This window comes from Andrena cerasifolii, chromosome 5 (genome assembly GCF_050908995.1).
Source record: "Andrena cerasifolii isolate SP2316 chromosome 5, iyAndCera1_principal, whole genome shotgun sequence".
NCBI lineage: Eukaryota > Metazoa > Arthropoda > Insecta > Hymenoptera > Andrenidae > Andrena > Andrena cerasifolii.
Window position 1 is genome coordinate 17,019,194 of NC_135122.1, and position 19,183 is coordinate 17,038,376.

Below are 19,183 nucleotides of genomic sequence, written 5' to 3' on the forward strand. Positions count from 1 at the left end.
TACGTTGACGCGAGCGGGCGATTCCTCTTGTCCCTGTGACGTTTCAGCTTGGGGGTAGTCTTGTTTCTTCTCATCTCGCAATAGTACTTACTTTTACGAGATTCGATTCTTTCAAACGTCAAAGTACTTACAAGTACGTTCTCGAACCCTGCAGGTACTCTTCCCGAGGTTCGAAACCAGCTTGTACAACCCAAGTACTTTGAAAGTACATGGAACGTCACCAGTTATAAATTCACTCGGATTCGTGAGTACATATTGAACTTGATTACTACTGTTTATTGTTATTATTAATCTGTTTATTACTCTACTGGTAAAGAGAACACACAATTTACAAGGGTGGACAAGAAGAGTAAAGGCGAGGCTACAGTGGTGGCACTGATGGCAAGCCTAACCGCGAACTGTAAAACTAGACTGTAATAGGGACAACGAAACAGTTATACAAAAATAAAAATAACAAAGAACTTAAGCAAGTAAGAACTTAACTTATTAAAGGACTAAAAGGATTGAGCTACGAATAGGGTTGCAGGATAAATAAACGAGTGTGAGACTTGAAGGACGAGTAGGATTTTAATTCGTGAATCAGAGGTGGAAGAGCGTTGAAGTAATTGATCCCACCCCTAGTTATTTATATTTAATGCAACGTAGATAACAGATTCTGATTTAATTTCTTACATAGGTAGTTCAGTATCCACTCTCCGCTTGGTTACACCACAATCTGTGCAGCACCTTGCAAGCTGCAGTGTAGGTACCAAAGACACTTCTAAATCTACAGCGAATTAAGAATTAACACTGTTCAGTGTCAATTTCCACGAGAGTCATCAGCATTTAACTACTCGCTCGCGGAAAAACCATGGCGCCCTGCTGGATTTCGCGCAGCGTCCCACTTCTTCGTGCACCAGTGTCCCGCCCGGCGTACCAGTCAATTTGGAACCGACCCTGAATAATACATGGCCTCCCGAAAAAAGAATGAAGTGAATACGTTGGCAATTGGTTTTTCATTCGAATATCGTTCCGCTAACTTTACGTCAGCGGCGCTTATTGCACGCTGAATATTTCATTGCCCGTACCACAATTACCGTTTCTCATCGCTGTGGCGGTTCTTCGGCCCTTCGCGAATTATTCGGAATAATACGAAGTTAATTATTCCGAGTTACGATCAGACAGGATCGCTTCTCGCTGAGAGCCTCGGATTGGCGGGTAGCTACACTCTGGTCCATAAGTCACCGACAGTGGTGGATTTAACAGGGCGGCCGATGAGCAGTTGCCACTTGGGCCCCTGCTCGGAAGGCCCCACCAGGGCCCAATCCTTAAAAAAAATTATCATTTTATCCAAACTATATTCTTTTTCTGTATTATTACGCCGAGCCCGTTTTCAGTAAACTATCGTTTCACTTTCCCGAAAAATGGGCCCAGCTCAGAAGGCCCACCTAGCGTACTGTCTCCAAAAATAAATTATGATTTTATCCAGGCACTTTTTTTCTATACTTTTCTGTACATTTACCCCCTTTCAGTAAACTACCTCCTCATTTTCACGAAAAAGTGGGCCCCTCAGAACGTTTGCCACCTGGGCCTTTTTTCTTAAATCGCCACTGATGGGAGCACAAGAATATGTCACTTTAAAAGTTTCTTACGCCCGTCACTGTGTGTATGATCGCACGTAACTTTGTAACGCGCGGATCGATTTGAATGATTCTTTCGTTGTAATATATAGTATGAATAAAATAACTTGAATTTCGCAATAAAATAATTTGCTATTACGCAACTTTACTTAAAAAGCCGAGACATTGGAAACTCTTATTTAAAAAAAAAAAAAATTCTAAGGACCGAACCAGTGCGCCGAAACAACACTCTTTTAATTGGAATATATAGTATGCTCCCCAATTGGTACCATTACAAATGTTTTTTAACCGACTTCAAACGAAGGTAACTAAAAATTAAAAAATAACAAACTATTTAAAAAGAAGTAAAAAACCGACTTCAAAGGTGCGCTAAAAAGAGTAAAACATTAGCGCACTAACGCCCGGGAATTAGAGCGCGCAAAGATTTAGTGGAACGTCACGCGTCCAGCCGATTTAATTTTGTTTCTATTTTGACACCGACTTAAAAAAAAATATATTTATTATTCTTTTTAGCCCGCATTTGTTTAATAATTACTCAGGACTTTACTGCACACTCGATAAGTGTCCGGTGACTTATGGACGCGAATGTATCCCCGCGTTCGCGGTGAATTCGTGAGTCGACGGCGACCTTAGGGCGCACCCCCATCAGCCGCTTGATAGTCTTGATACACGTAGCCGCGCGTAATCGCGTATAACTAGTCGTCCGTTGGCTATTAAGTCCCCGTCCGGTCGGTTTCGTCGCTTTTTCATCCGACCGGCTATTTTAGCGGCGGGATAGACGGGGTCCCGAGGCGTGCCCGCCATCAGGACCGCTGGAAGGAATCGAATGGCGAGATAGAAGGGCCTCGCCGGGATTTCCGCCGCGCGGGTCCGTGGACCGCGAGCCACCATCCTCCGGCTTGGGCCCCCTTAAGTTTTTCGCGGGCGTAAACCGCGCCGCTTCCTTCTTCCTTAATTCCCCGTCCCGGGCTATTTCGCACGCGCTCCCGCGTTTTACGCCGCGTTCCTCTCTTTTACGACTTCTGAAAATCGATGTCGACACGAGGCGTTCGTGAATTATTTAGGAATCCTCGTTGCTGCGCGGCCCCGTTGTTGGCCTAATACGAATGAGCCGGTATCCTTGTCGACTCTGCATTCTTCATGAGAATCGCATTGCGCGCCCCGCCTAAAACGGACGTGAGAAACACTCGGCGCTTTCGTTTCCTTCCCGCTTCTTCCTTCCTCTTCTTTCTTCATCCGCCGTGCAGCTCCTCTCCGGCTCCTCGCGACCTCTCCGCGCCGGCAACCATAGCGCGGTGGCTGCTGCGGCCGTCGAGTAAACGAGACGAACGTTCGTCGAACTTCCTTGCGGCCGGAGATCTCACGCTAATGGAAAAATCATTCCGTTGTTTGCTCGAAAATCGCTGCGAGCCGCGGAGAGGTTTTTAAGCCTGCGCGGTACCGTTGCCGAACGGTTGTTCGCAGTGAATGATCGAGAGCAATTACGTAAGTACGCGTGGGGACAATCTCCCTCGCATGGCTGTTAATATCGAATCTCTTTAACAAAGTTTCTCGAGTTTAATTCCGGGTAGATATCATAAAACAGTGGACCTTCAAAAAATCAAAAACTGAAGAAGATTCCGAATGGAAACTCTAGTTTTAATTAACGAAGCTCGAACAATTCAGACGTTCAAAAATCGTGGTTTCGCGTTAAACGGTCGCTGTTTTGACTAAGATCAATTTTCTGAAATATCCTTCGTTCAAGTATCAGATAAATTCCTGTACAAACAGAATCTTCTTCGCTGTTTGATTTCAGCTGATCCTGCTCGGAGAAATCGTGCTCACCGCACGGCGGCTTTATAAACACCGCTCCCACGAAAGTGGATGACATTCGTTCATTTTTTAATATTCCTCTGTAACAAAATTACTGAGAGTTGCTGAACATATGTACTTCAAAAGTGCGCAAATAGTTACAAAAAATATACGTCAGATTTTCCACAAAAAATTCCCGAAAATCGCGTTCTTTTCCCCCAGGCAATTAGGCATGACACCTTAACTATTCAACCTCCCACCGTCGAATTTCCATTGTCTAATTCATGAATCATTGCCCGGTATCGCTTGGTTACTCTAGCTGACCCCAGCGTTTGCTTCCATTCTCTAAAATACCTGCCATACTTCCGTGCATAGGTGCACAGTTCGCTGGCCGAGGGTATAAAATATTCCTTCAATGTTCCTAGAGCTGTGAGTACCGTTCGCAAGACGTAAAATCCATATTCCTTGAGTATTTTAAGAGAGGCATACGCAGGGCGGTGAGAATCCCGGTCAAACGGCAGGGCTCTAAAATAGGGCGTACTCCGGAACGTTAGAATGGTTGGCTCGTAGGTTGCGTTTGAATGAATCACGGGGAGGCGTTCGACTGTGATTTCTGGGATCGTCCGAGAACTCCAGCATCCCCGATGGCATCGTATCCAATCTTGAGGAGCCGTGTAACCACCTAAAGCTTGCCCCCTAGCCGCCGGGGCGAAGGAAGGCGAAGGAAGGACCGAGGGGCCCTAATCGCGTTAGATGCTCGCTCCGCCATGTTGCATTCTGGTCACGTATCGCCGTAAAACAAAGGAACATTGAGCGAGAGCGCGGCCAGAATACGCGCCTTAATATTTAATCCCTCATTATCGGGACCGGGCCCCGAGCTTTTGAGACAATTGGCAGTTTTACTGCCCGATGAGGATTCCCCGACGCGGTCGCCATAATGGAAATGTTACGATCATGCGTGACCATCCGATCGGTCCTTCATTCCCCCGGCGGGGAGGATCCGCGCTGAGTATTTAGGCGTCGATTAGATTCACGTGACTCGCTTCGGTTACGGACCAGTGGATTAACCCTTTCGCTAGGTATTTAAAATTTCGAACTATTGTTGAAAACTGCCAGTTTTACATGAATAAAATTTTTTTAAATTTTGTCGGAGAACGCGACTCTTTATGTTTATACTAATTTATACTATTACACTAGTTTGTACTATTAAAACACCTAAAAATACCCATATGTTTATATACGTTTAGGCACTTTACGTTACGTTTTCAAAACACAGGGCGAGAAGAAGCCGCTGCGCAATAATATAATATAATATTACCTACGTTTCCTCCTAAAAGTCAAAGGTACGCTCGAAGTTGTATCGGTGTACGAAATTCGGCAGGAACTTAATGCCCTGACGTTACCGGACGATACGCTGGGTCAGAAAGGACCCAGCCACCGGCGACCGAGGGTTAAATGGAGAACGAGAGGAGCTCGCCTCGCAATTACCATGCTCGGTTGAGCACGGTTTGAAGGAAAAAGCGAGCGTCGCATTGTCGTTGTTATTGTCCGCGCCACCCCGCGATGCTACGCCACTGTCCCTGACCCGAGGGACCCGCAATAATGAAATTAGATTTCTCGCTGACTGGGGCGAGGTTGAACGTCGAGCACACACCCGTTGAAATATCACTGCTTTTGCAAAAGGTGGAACAACTATTCGACCAGCGGCTGGCGGCGCGGGGGGTGAAACGGACAGAGAGGGAAAGAGAGGGAAACGGAAGGCAGGGTGATCGAGTACCGGACATTGTGCGGTATAATGAAAACATGGCCGCCACCTAGAAATCCCCGATGGCACTGCTTTGAAGAGAGGTCGGCCGAAATGCTCGTGAAATATCCACCGAAGGGAAACGATTTCTCCGCCGGTCGAACGGCCCTGATAAATTGTAAACAGGGGTTCCATTAGGCGAGCATTTTAACGGGGAATTGTTCCTGCTTAGGCGATACTGCATTGCTGTTAAAATAGCTTTCACTCGGGATAGTAGATAAGGCTTTTTTAATCAGGAAAATAGTAGATGAGGGATGTTATTGGTTTGGAGGAATAGAGGGGTGTTTTATTGTTGCTCTCGGGGTACTTTTTGGGGGGTGGATGTTCAGTTTGTAATGTTTCTGGTTAAAGAGGAGAGAGAGGGTGAATAGGAAAGTTTACTCGCGAAATGGAAATTTAAATGATTTTGTTAAGTAAGGGGGTTGCGCTGAGGAAGGATTTAAGAGTAATTCGCGCGTGTAAGGTGCAACAGTGTTGATTTTTAGGATATTGAGTACATTTAGAATGGGTCCCTCTCTGAGCATTAAAGATGCATCGTTCCCGTCCCTGACAATAAAGAGGGCGATCCTTTAAAGACGAAATCCCATCGCCACACTTTCGGTCATCGATTATTTAATCGATCGTGGCCATTTTTACGTCCACTAAAAAGCACTCGTCCCTTCCGCAGTCGCGAATCCCTGGACGATCGGTGCCCCACGAGCGTGGATCGAAATAAGAAGGCAATAATTTTATTTTTCAATCTCTGCCGCACGAGGGAGCAAGAGAAATGGCTCCGGTAAAAGCGTCTATTTCTGACGAACTTCGCGATCATAAAAACAAAAGAAGCTCCCGAAGTCGTGGCCACTTCATTCCTCCACATTCGCGCAAGAGACAAAATTGCTGATTGTACATTTCATACCGATGGAATTGAAACCCTAGTGGAAACCTAATTGAAAAAACTATGCCGCTTCGATTAACACGTTCAGAGAACCCGCAAAAGTGCTGAGAAATTTTGATTTACAATGCTGAAATAATTCAATTTTCCCTAATCACAGTTCCGTTCCCCTATTTTCTTTTCCATATCGCATTGAACACCACTTGTCAATTAAGGGGAGGTTTCGGTCTAAAAATCGATTTCTCTTATTTCCGTTTTTCAGTGCCGTCTTTAATGATTAATTATAAAACAAAAAATATATTTCTATAGCTTCAGACGTCCTTAATACAATGCAAAAAGTCCCATTAAATTATATGTAGTAGTTTCCCTTTAATTAATTCCTAAATACCACCTATTTTTATGGGCTCTGGACCGGAACAGCCCCTAAAATGAAAGTTGACTTTCGATAAATATCGCGTCACTGATAACCCACGCGGCGCGGATCGTGTTAAAATGTGTTCAACATATGCTTCGCGTTTTCGGGGGTAACTTTAGAACGAAGTAGCTAGCGAGCCGAAGTGGTGCGAAGCGGGTGTCGCAGTTGTAATAGGAATTTCCGTCAACTGCGGCCGAACCGGTCGTTAATCCGATTTCCTATAAAAGAGGAGCACACTGGCACGTCCTCGAGCGAATTTCATGGAGCTCGAAATTAAATAGAATTTAATCTCGGGACCTGGCTGTATCCTAGCCTCGGCAGAAGTCTGGTTTACGTCACCCGTAACCACTTAGCGTATTGGAGTTTGATTTATTTGCCGAGGCAAACTGCCGCCTGGGGAGGGTAGCCACCCTCTGAATGGGCTCTATTGTATTTCTATTAAGTCTTGGGCTCGTTCTTTCACCCCCCGCACGCTTCTTCCGTATCGCCGCCATATTTCCTGATATTCCGTTCCCCGCAGTAGCAATTGCTGATTGTACGCCCGCACGGAACGTCCCCCCATTGGTTATCCGTTTAAGGCGGGGGATTCTCGTCTAACAGCCCCAAAAGTGACTGATATTTAAGAATTTTTTTTTTAAAAACTGTTGGTCATGTTGGACGAAACTCTTTTGGGTTACAAGGAGGCAACTTTAAACTTGCAGAAAATATTTTTTTTATGTCGGTCCTCCTTATTAGTTATTAATTATTGTGGAACCTTGTCCACCTCTTCGACGATGTAACTCCTATTTACGCTGGGGTTGGTCCACTTTAAAGAAAGAAATGAAAAATTGAAAGAGTTACAGCGCTTGAAAGAAAAAGTAAGTTATGGTCCGTTATTCTTTATGTCGACGAAAATAGTATTATAAATACAAAGTAAAATTTAAATTTTCAGTTCAGTACCAGCGTAAATTATTTAATTTTAAGAAAATTTTCTTTCTTTTACAATCAGATGACTGTGACAGGTGCTACACCTGACGCTAACATAATCGAAGGGGTTAACGCGATTCCACAATAATTAATAAATAAAAAGAAGGATCGATATAGAAAAAAAATTCTACAAGTTTAAAGATGCGTCCTTATACTCCTTATATTCCCAAAGAGTTTAATGCAATATGACCAACAGTTTTTTCAAAAAGAAATTCATAATTTTCGGGGGCTGCTACACGAGAATCTCCCCTTAAATGCACCCTCCGTTTAGTCGAATATTTTTGAAGACAAAAGGGTGGGAAATTGAGCCGAGGGTTCGTTAAAAGACGACAAAGATAAGTGGGATCATTTTCCTTTGAGCAAATGGAGTAGAAGGAGCCAAATGATTCTGTAAATGAGAAGAATATTCTGCGACGTAGGCAAAGAAGAAGAAGAAGAAACTCTGAGACTTTTGTAGATATTGAATATTCCTTGTAACAGTGCTAAAATTTAGCGCAGCTGCTTATTATCCAGCAAATTATCCCGTCGAATTGCGATTTTAATTAATCATCACGGAACTTGAAGAACGGCCAAGCGAATGGGACTTTTTGCCGGTGATTTAGGGGAAGGAATTACTGCGCAGAAAGGGGCGCCGCGTTATAAATCCACCATAGCGGATTAATTTCATCGTATCTGGAGAACACCAATCCATTTACAGGTATCGTACGTCGTAACCTGGTTAACAATTTATTTACTGTTTACCACAGTTGTTCCCCTACACCCTCCTTATTGCAACGTGACTAATCGACTGAGATAACTCTCACGGTATCTGCAAAATTAACAAAATAATTAACGCGTGCCGAATGCGTTAAGTAACGTTGTATTTCTCAATTCGTTGGAATATTTAAGAAGCAATCGTTGGAATAACTGGGAATTTACAGATCAAAGTAATTAAGAAGCAATCTTGAGGAAGCAGAGATGAAAAGAAGCGCGATGTTCGTAGTTAAAAAGGAACTTCAGGTTAAAAGTGGTTAATGGGAGAATTAAATTTGACCGGAAGCTGCGTAATCATCTTGCCCGGATAAACGACTGTATTATGTATAATGGTTAAGACGAAGGGGAATAAGTCGTTGTTGCACGGACAGCTTGCCGGCGGGGATTAAGCATTCTTTTATCTTCTTACGGCGTTTCGGGCGCGTCTCAGCTTGAACTTGGCCCTAATCAATCAAAAAACCCTGAGGGTATAAATTAAAACGCGTCACGCGATGAGAATTGTGAGGATATTTGCTCCTTTCAGCTTCCCACTTCCAAATGGGATTGCAACTATGTTTCTAAGGAAACGAATACTCTTCGTGCGTAGAACTAATCTCTTCCTCGACTTCAGTATTTTATAATTTAAATACCGAGTTGTCGCGCTATTGTTTTTGAAGTAAAAAAAACAATTGTTGATAGAAAATAGATTTTAGGGATGCAGAAAGTGTTCATTTTTCATTTTTAAAGCATCAGCATTGCTCTTTCAAGTGATAATATTTTAATTATGGAAATAATGTCACGGTTCTGTTCAAGTAATGTCGATGTGAAGTCGCTAGGAGTGAAAGTGAATAGTTGAGTTAAAAAGTGAGTACTTGAAACTTGTATAGGTAATGTGGAGATGTTGATGGACGAGAAAGGAGGCTATTGCTGCTTTCATTCGCGTCCCGAGATGGCTGAGATATTTCTTCTTTTAATTATCCGCACGCTAATCACAGTGTATTGTACGCGCAGTAAGGAATTTTAATTAAGACACTAATGCGATAATTATTATAGCCAGTGACTACAGTTTCGCACTGGTTTCACACAGTCTTATCAGTTTTTAATTCTCCAGGTGCGTGGCTGTTCCTCTGCCAATTCTTTTGTATCTCCTTGCGATGACGGATTTTCATCGACATGGATCTCTATTACGAGATAATGATTAGGCTGGATTCTTTTCGAAAGGAACCTTGGATAATTCTCCTGTCTATAACAAACGTGTTACTTTAATTACAACAGTTCGTTACCTTCTGGGAGAATATCTATATAATTTCGCAATTCCCAACAATCTAATTATCATTTATCTTTTAAATATATACTCTACTGGTTCCCACTTATTTTTCAATTAAGGGGTCTCCTACCTTGACGGACGAAAAATGAAGCGAACTTTGGGAATTTTTTAAAACAAAACCATTTACAATCGCTACTAACACAGGGTGGTCCCAACGAATGTTACAAACGAATCCTTGTACGCCACTAAACCAAAGAGTGGAATAAAATTGTTTCATCCGACGCTTAATTTTAGAAAACCTTTCACTCCACTCCTGATTTATATTTGCATAAGGAATGCACCTTCCGCCCGCTGATACCACCCTTCCGGTCGCACCCCGTGTATACGTTCCCCGTTCCTCGTAACGAAGTACCAAAAGCGGCAAATTTTTCGAAATTTCGAGCTCCCCCAGCCGGTCCACAAACTCCGAACTCATAATTTACAAGCCTCGTTCATTCCCGCCACAAAGGTGCCGTTTGTTCGAGAAATGGAGGGCACGTAGCGCGCGACGTGGTCCAGAGGACCGGGCGTTTGATTGGCGGATAAATCGCGCAAGGAGATCGACGGGTGGCATGCCGGCATCTCGACGGTCCCGGAACAGCATCCCGCGGACGATAACAACGGCCGTTTGGGGGCGCGGTGGGGGAGCAGAGGGGGAATGCGGTCGGTGATAAACTCCTCGGTAGACAGAATACAGATCGAAAGTCTGCCGGCTAACCAAGTTATCGCGGCCCTCGCCGCGCTCTTGCCCCCACTTTTCCTTCCATTTGGAAAATCCCTTGGCACTAAATAAATGTTTCACCCCGGCTGGCTTGGCCTCCGCGTATATTTGTATGCGGTGTTGCGGCACCGATGCTGCACCCTGCCCATATACTTTTCCAGGGCAGGCCCCCGTAGAGCCCCCCTCTGGCTCCGCACAGTTGCGGGAACAATGCCTGAGCATGGACGCTCATGGCAGGCACGAGGTCATCGCTTTCTAGCTGGAGGAGCTTTTCGTTCCGCGGAGCCCCTTCATGAGAGAATCATTAACGCGTCTCAATAAGTACCGAGGTTGGCCAGCCGGTTCCCGATGCGGAAGGGGTTTTTAATTATCCTTTAAGGACGGGGCATGTGATTTAGTCTGTTTGTGCGAAAGGAGGCTCCTGCGCTTTGGAAATTCGCATTAGGAAATGGAAATTGATAGCGGCTGGCGTCGGCGTGTTTCCACGCCGAGGCTGTGTATCGGCGTTTTTTCACGATGACGTGTTGCAATAGCATCTGCTAGTCATATAAGATAGGGAAAATTAATTTTCCTTCAACCTCGCTTAGTCTGTTTTTGCTCGCAACGCCTCGTTTCTTGGGAAGTGCGGTTGGAGAATCCACGATTGTTTGCTGTGAAAACAAGTGCACAGTGGCGGACGAGAGAAACTTTATACACTTTAAAATCGCATAACTTTTTTAGAGTTGCTCCAAACGACTTGAGTTTTATTGAGAAGCTAGAAGGATTAGTTTGCTAAGTGACGCGTTTCCTTGTTTGAAAAAAAATTGCAATTGGTCGGAATAGCGAATAAAATAGTGAAGGTCGTTTTTTCAACTTTTTATTCTGAGCCTGTAATGAAAGTTCAAAAATCCCGTTTATAGATTTAAGTAAGTTGCATACATGCTGAAAATTTCATCAAAATCGGTTAACGTTGCTCTGAGCTTCAAACGCTTAAAGATCGCAGAATAAGGTCGAGAATCGCTGATTTCGGGAATCTCGCTGGACTAAAATGAGTTTTCTCTCAGACTTTTTGTAGAAAAATCTAATATATGCGATGAACATTTTTTTTTCGCAAAAAATTACACATCGTTGTGATAATAATAAGCGTGGGACGTCTGAGTTAAAACGTCAAAACGGAGGTTTATATTGGAGAATCTGTATCGTATAAGGAAGTCGTTAGTATCATCCTCGACACTTTCACGTGTCATAAGAATTCATTAGTCAATTAAATTTTTCCATCATTCCCGGATACCCTACGCCTATACTTACATTTTTAAACACACTTTCCGCGTGTCAAGTCACTTCCACCGCTCGCAGACCGTAACGTTCATTTTTCCACCGAGCACCTGTCGAAGCTCCCCACTTCCTAACGACGTGAAAATTCATTCCGCTTTCCAATCAATCGCTGGAAGCTCGGTAATGTCGTCGCAGCGTGACCCAGGCAATTGGCAGCGGCCACGGCAATAGCTCTCCCTTTATACGAGTCCGCCGTCTGTTCGGCGTAAAACTTTTTCTTTGAATGTTTCACGAGCGTATACACCGACCGTCACAAACTCGCAGGATCTTATAGGGGCCCCTTCAGTGCGATCCTCGACCGGTCACGAACTTTAAAGTTCTACAGCCCGGCCGGAAATCTGGATCGGAAATCCGCGGGGAGAAGGAAAAGTTCCTTCCATTTGTCGTACAGTCTGCGCAGGATAATTCAGAGATACGTCGATTTTCCATTCCACCGCGGCATCTGCAGCCCCTGTTGCCGTCTGAATGTTTTAGAGGATATAAAACCGGTGCCAAAAGACCGCCTCTACCGTTTACTGTCGCCCACCCCCACCGGCAATGACCGCGAAGTGAAATTAACTTTGCGCCACCCTGTGACAAGATCCAAATAACACGATTGATTCATCGTGTCGATGGCAACAGAAAGTGTGTTCAATGGTGTGTATTTGTTGAAAAGTGTAAAAGGCGGGGTGCAGCTGTCGGCTGTTATTAATCTTAAGGCTGCTAATGTGGAATTTCGTTTTCTTCGTTTGCCTTGTTAGTAATCGTGAGACAAAGAAATTTCATTTTAATAGTAATATACAGTACGTTACAGTGGAAATAAATTCTTTTACAAGAAGAAGAGACTTATAAGAAATTCTTTCAGGATTCTTTTCTTGCAAGGGCTTCTTCTTTTCGAAATTACCTATATTCGAGTATCGTGAAATTTTACACCCCAGTAATTCGTCGCTACTAATATTCCGAATTCGCGGGCTCTTTTCGTGCCCCGAGTTTCCACAAAGCGTGGATCGCAGCATTAAAAGATCGTTGATTGCGAAAATTGCCCGAACCGAATTACTTCGTACTTTGCTAAATTGCTTATTGCCGAAGAGAACGATTTCTCGAAGGGTTCCTATCGCGATTATACAGCTGAGCGTTATTGCAGACAGGCGAGCAGCTCGTAAAATTCGTTTCGGAAACTAATCACTCGTAAATCAATAGTGCCTGTTCCAAGATGGGAAATCTTGGAGCAACTGCAGTTATGTGAACTGTACGTACTATCTACTGGTACCAAATGTTACTTAAGCATTAGTAACACATTACGTACACTTATTTCACTATGCATAGTTACCTTCCACATCTAACATTTTGGGAAATTGAATATTTTATATTTACTCAAACGTCTTTAGACAGTGAGTTCAAGTTTTATTCCATCCACCCCCTCCTTAATATAATACAATGCTCTATCAAAAGCTTCTTTATTTCCTCACATACTTGGATACTATTTTCTTCTGAACTCTAAAGTCATCCCTTACAAATCTATCCATATTTTGCGTATCTATCTTGATCACTTCAATCATTAAGCCGGGAATCCACCTGGAAGCTAAGCTATGCGATGCTATGCTATGCCATGCTACGTTTAAAAAAAATTAGCTTCAATACTATCTTATGGAACCGTTTCCACCAAAAGCTACGTTAAAACATAGCATCGCATAGCATAGCTTAGCTTAGCTTCCCGGCTTTAAACTTTTCCCACTCACACAACCCCCAATGTTGCATTATAACCACACGGAAAATCTCCTCTTAACAAAATCAGCGTCCCCCGAAAAATTCGTCTCTTGAAAATATCCTCGCATTGCCACGCACCGCAATCATCCCCGCCCCCAAATATGAACCACCCCGTCGTCGATATTCTCCTGCCAAAATTCTCGTTGCGACACTCAGCTATTTAGAATAAAGAGCTTTTCAATCAGCTTTTCTCCTCGACGCCGAGGGTTGCAACCTGTAACCGAGACCCGTGGCAACGGGGCGCGCATCGATGCTGCCCCCCCTCAGTAACGAGCGTGTAACACTTGCGCCCGCCGGTGGACCCGTCGCGACCCCCTCGGCAATGTACAATTTCACAACAAGCCAATCGTTCGGGACCGCCACGCGCCCCTCGTCAAGTGGTTGTTCGCTCGATGAACCTTGCGCGAGGGGGGCACGAAAGTCCGCAGGCCGCTGGCCCCCATCCGCCTGCGACCTGCTCCCCGGGGACAGACATCGGGGAATCATAACATTTTCGCGTAGGACGTAGGTGTCGTGCAGTCGGGGTTCTCACATGGCTGAGCTGTAACGAAATTGATGTCTCTGTTTCGTATCACGTTCCGGGTGTGGGCGCCCCCCTCCGCGCAGAAGGGGGTTGCTCGTTCCTTGATTATGCCCACCGACGATCGTGGCAAACAATCACTTGGGCGTCGCGCCTGGAAAACAAGCCAACGATGGCGTTTGATTAGCATTCGCTCGAGCTGGTTCATTATTCGAGGAGATCTCTGCTCGAAAAATTTAAATAGTTCTTTGGCTGACAGGTTCTGCGAGTGCTCAAAGAAAGTGAGAGATAGACAATCTTTATTTCAGCGTTATTGCTAATAGCGAATTCGGTATCTCGCACTGACTCTGTGCCGATGCCAGAAAATGAGTTGGGTTAGTTGTTTCTGATAGAGAAAGAAGATAGCTCTATAAGAATCAACCAATCCAAGTCATTTTCTGGCACCAGCACAGAGTCAGTGCGAGATACCGAATTCGCTATAATAAATAGACTCGGTTTTACTGGGTTGCCTAAATTCTCTCATACTTTAATGTACCTATTCCCTTATTTCCCAGCACTCTACTTTATTTCGACTCTTACCTAATTCCGACCCTTTCTATCCCTATCTTTACCCTGAAAGATTACTATTAGTTCCGTATTTTTACATTTTAAATTGGGTCGAAAGTTCGAAGGGAATTTTGAGGAAACTCCAGAGCCAAGTGTGGTCGTACAGAGTTAGTGTTTTATAGGATGACGTGGTGCACCGTTTTTATTTTCTTCACTGTTCAATTCGACGGTTGCCCTTTATTAATGTAACGTGCCAGGGTCATCGATTTCAAGTGATACGAAGTATTCTCATTGATGCGCCAGTCGCCGGTGGTTTTCGACCCTTCTGGCGGTGAACAAGTTCCCATTGATGCAGCGGATACGCACGCTAACGCGCCACCCTCCCTCCTGATCTAATCAATTATTTACCGTTGCCAGTGTTCTGTTACGAGATAAATATTCTCTCTGCGTAATGCGAGCCTGAATCAGACGACGACGGGGCGGAACGGGCGTTCGAAGCACAGGGGACCAATACGGGGAGAGTCCGAAAGATTTTCTCTCAATTAACTATTTTTTTCTCTTTTATATAGAGAAGTGAACATGAAATTCAATCGGTGAAATGTCAGATCTTGCCTCTGAAATTAAAGCGCGACACTCGAAATAATTAAGTACAATGCAACTTGCCGATATTGTTTTTCCCTTATTGAATTTGAAATTAATATTCGAGGAAATACTTAGAACGCAGGTTTCTTAAGCGATTAATGATAACACATGTTAGTAACGACTTCTACGTGTCCCTTTCGTTTCCCCGGTTAGGGGAGACCGGGGCAAAGTGAACCCCGGGGTAAAATGAGCTTCCTTAATTTATTCTTTAACAATGGAATATATTTACAAATTTTGGTGACGTAATAAATGTATGTAATACGACAATGATAATTGTGCACATTCAGGTATAGAAAAATGGAAATTCATTTAAAAAATTAAAAATGAAGTTTTAGACATCCAATTGTTTTTTTTTCAATTTAGCTTTTTGGATAAATGAGTCTTAAATGTGTTATTTTAACTCCATTTTTTTTCTGCGTGTTTAAAGTTCTAATAAAATTGATTTTATAATTATATCCTTCATTAAAACACGTATTTTATTTCTGCTTACTTTACCCCAGAGAGTACCTTACCCCATATATGGGGTAAAGTGGTCGATTTTGCATTTTCTTTTCAAGTTGAATTTCAATATACTTTAAGTTTATTTTAAGTATCGATATTCGTCATTTATCAATAGTAATGTTCAAATTATATTATAAATCTATTTTCACACATTTTTCTTGAAAGGGAAAAATTTTATTCGACTTCAAACATTTTTCGTCCCACTTTGCCCCGGTCTCCCCTACTTGGATTTATTCCAACGCTACGTGTAAAGCTCCTCCTTCTTCATTTTCATTTAGACCCAACTGGCGATGAACGATCGTTCTTCGCGACACAGTAATTGATCCCTGCGCGTGCGGGTCGCCGTGGCACAGGCGCCCCCGATTATCGTACGAATCGCTGCCGCGTTTCGCCGGGTAAAACTCGGAGTGTCCTGAATAAAAAATAACCCTTTTCGGGCGGGCAGGCATATACAGCCGGTTTTCCACGTCGTCGCGTCTTTCATCCCAGCGGAACAGACCGGTCAAACCCCTTGATTTCTCTCCCTCCGTCTCCTCCCGCTGCACGCGAGACCACCCCCGTTTTTCTCGCCCGCGATCCTACCGCGCGGGGGTTTGCAAGCGTTTCCAAAAGGGTAGGATGAATTATTCGGGGGTCGGTGAAAACGCCTAAGTGACACGTGGATGCCTGACGTCCAAATTGATCCTCGATCGGAGCACATCGGGCCAGGACGAGCCCGATGGCCGCTCTGGACCGAAACGAAGTTGGATTTTGCAGAAGAGGACGCGGGCGGGTGGTACAGACAGGTGGGGGGAGAGAGAGAGGGGGGAGTAAAGCCTTGGTTTTCTTGCATAATTCGCGAGTGCCTACAGAATCCCATCAATCTCTGATCTGAACGGGCGAATCGATGCAAATCGAGAATCTGGTTTGAATTTAGTTCCCCTATTCGTGGTCGGGGATGAGGGAATCTATATTAATAGTACCTATATGAAACATTGGATAAAGTAGAGTTGCCGAAGCGTTTCAGTGTTCTGCTTACAAGGGAAGATCCCGAAGGCGAAAATTCAAAAAATTCTGAAACTGCGCGAGTATGTAGGGAATGTCCTCCTGATTACAACGCAATCTTTGTTTTTCTGCCAATTGCTGAAATAGAATCTTCACCCTTTTAAAGGGCAAATTTGGTGGCGGCAAAATTGGTACAAAGAGAAAAGTAAAATCAGTAAAAACCGATAAAAAAAGTGAAACTTCTGGAAAAGCGGCGAAAAAGTAGGTGAAGCTTCTGTTATTTAACAAATACCTGCAAAAAATTTCGCTCACTGCCAAAAAGTATATTTTAAAATAATTATTTCTAATTCCACGTACATCCTACAGACATGCGATAATTAATAAATTAATCTGCGATAGATAGACGTATTCATTCTCAGGTAAATCCGATTTACACGAAGGCAATAATTCCAGGACTGCGCTAAATCGGATCGACAATGAATATTTCGTTTGTTAAATCGGATTCTTCGGCGAAGAGATTGAAGCGTCTGCTTTATTCTCAGAAACGAGCGGTCATCAATTCATAAATCGAGCACATTCGATTGCTAATTAACCAGTTCTGTACAAAGTAGTCAGAGAAGTCCATTTTTGTCACTCCGAAGCAGTAAAAATAAACTCGATCTTCATTCATATTCGTCGACTTAAACTCAATGAAAGGACCGAATATTATTTCTGTGCTACGCAGAATCGTTTAAACGACTTTCGCCAGACGGACGAATTTATCCGCTGGTGCAAGTGTTCGAATTTCCTCGGGGGCGTGTGTTCCAGTCATTCCGAACAAACGAATATCTGAGAAACTATTATCTTATAGGCATGTAATTACAGTTAGAGCAGTACAGGCTACTTTGAATCCCTCGTACGCGCTGGATCTGCGTAATAATACGTGACCTCGGGCCATTAGAAAAGTGGCCCGCGGGAGAGAAGTGGTAATGTAAAACGCGAGAACGTAGCCTTAAGTCCACGTTTCGCCACTACGTGTGCGGCAAATTATTTTGTTGCCATTACCGTCGGTACCGCAATGTTTATTGCGCAATTGTGCGCCGCCTGACCGTGGAGTCGCTCTTAAATAAATTGTCGATCGATGTACTATCGCGAATCACTCTCGATCGGCGGATCGATTCGACGGGACCCTCCACCAGGAAGCTGGATGGTTGGTGTTGTTCCATTCCGAAGACCAAAAGAGATTTGTATTCTATTTCAGTTTGCCAGATGCTGAGCAATACCTATATGAAGTACTATGTGAATATTGCACGTTACCTGGGCTTGAATAATTCGTCGACACTAACTTTAGGGGTTGATAGAAGTCTAAAAGAGGACACATCCGCTGCCCCAGCTCGTGAATTGACCCTCTGGCGCTCAGATTAATTCGCTGCTTGCAGGAACAACGACATTTTTCAGGCAATATGTTCGGATTGGGGTAAACTGTAAAATGATTGGCGCCCTAAGCGGAAATCCCGATTGGAATGTCTGTATTTAATTGCGAAGGTTTTACATGGTCTTAATTTTCAGCTATTATCAATGATCATGGATTTCTCATTAAAATAAAACATCCTGAGTACCTGTGAAGCTTTTTATTTTAAAAATGGTCAATGAAAAACAGGCATAAAAGTACAATTGACACCCTAAAATTTGAGGTAGTATAGAAAAACATATGTAGCTAGAAACGAAGTTTAAAGTGTTTAAACAGACTATTTCATTCACTATTAAATATCTACAACACTTAGTAAATCTGTATTTCAATGCATTACCTAGTTATAAAGCGACAAAGTGTACTTACCTACCCCTTATCAAAATTTAAAAACAGCGCCTAAAACTCAGCCCCTTGTCCCACTTTGCGGTGTTGCCGGACGTAAAACGTGCAGTTCGACTACTGGGCTTTGCAGCGTTGTAGTGAGAGAAAAATAAGAAATTGTAAAAAAGTACTTTCTCGGCTGGTAGGTGCTCCGTAATATTTGGCTTTTTAATCAGGACTGCCAGTTTACCCTAGTAGGAACTTGTAGGTGGTAAAATAAAATGGGCATAGAGGTAGGGCACACAAATGTACCTAAAACAGGGAATTTGGTTTAAGAAGTGGCAATAAGCCACAGACAAACAAGTTCGCCACAGACGCAAGTGCAACCCGCGGCGCAACTGTAAGATGGATGAGGAAGCATGACAATAAAATATTGCTGCAGCGAGCTCCAAGCCCAGTAATTCACTTCATTCCACGAATTACGAATTCTGCTATTTTTACGAAGCTTGTTACATCCACGCGAGTCGAACGCATCTGGGGCGCCATACTCGAAGAGAACTGGGCAAAGACTTTCCTCCAGCACAACCCGCAGCATCTCGGACACCGTTTCCTTATCGTCACACCAAATTCGAGCCGGAGAGGAGTACCATTTCATATGCGGCAACCTAACTCGAAAGCACAAGCTCAGGAGAGGAGGACGAAGCCAAGGAGGGACAGTCGGAGGAACGGCGGAGAGGACGTACGTACAGACGGAAGGAGGGAGGTCGGGGAGGCAGGGGGGTGGGCGGAGAGGCGGCGAGAGGGGGTAGAGGAACATGGAGGGGACCAAAAAGGTATTCGTCGTAATTAAGTCCCTCCGCTTCTTCAACTCGATGCGGCACGTCTCTGCAGCGAGACGAGGCCATCCAGGTGCACGGGGAGGAAAGAGAGA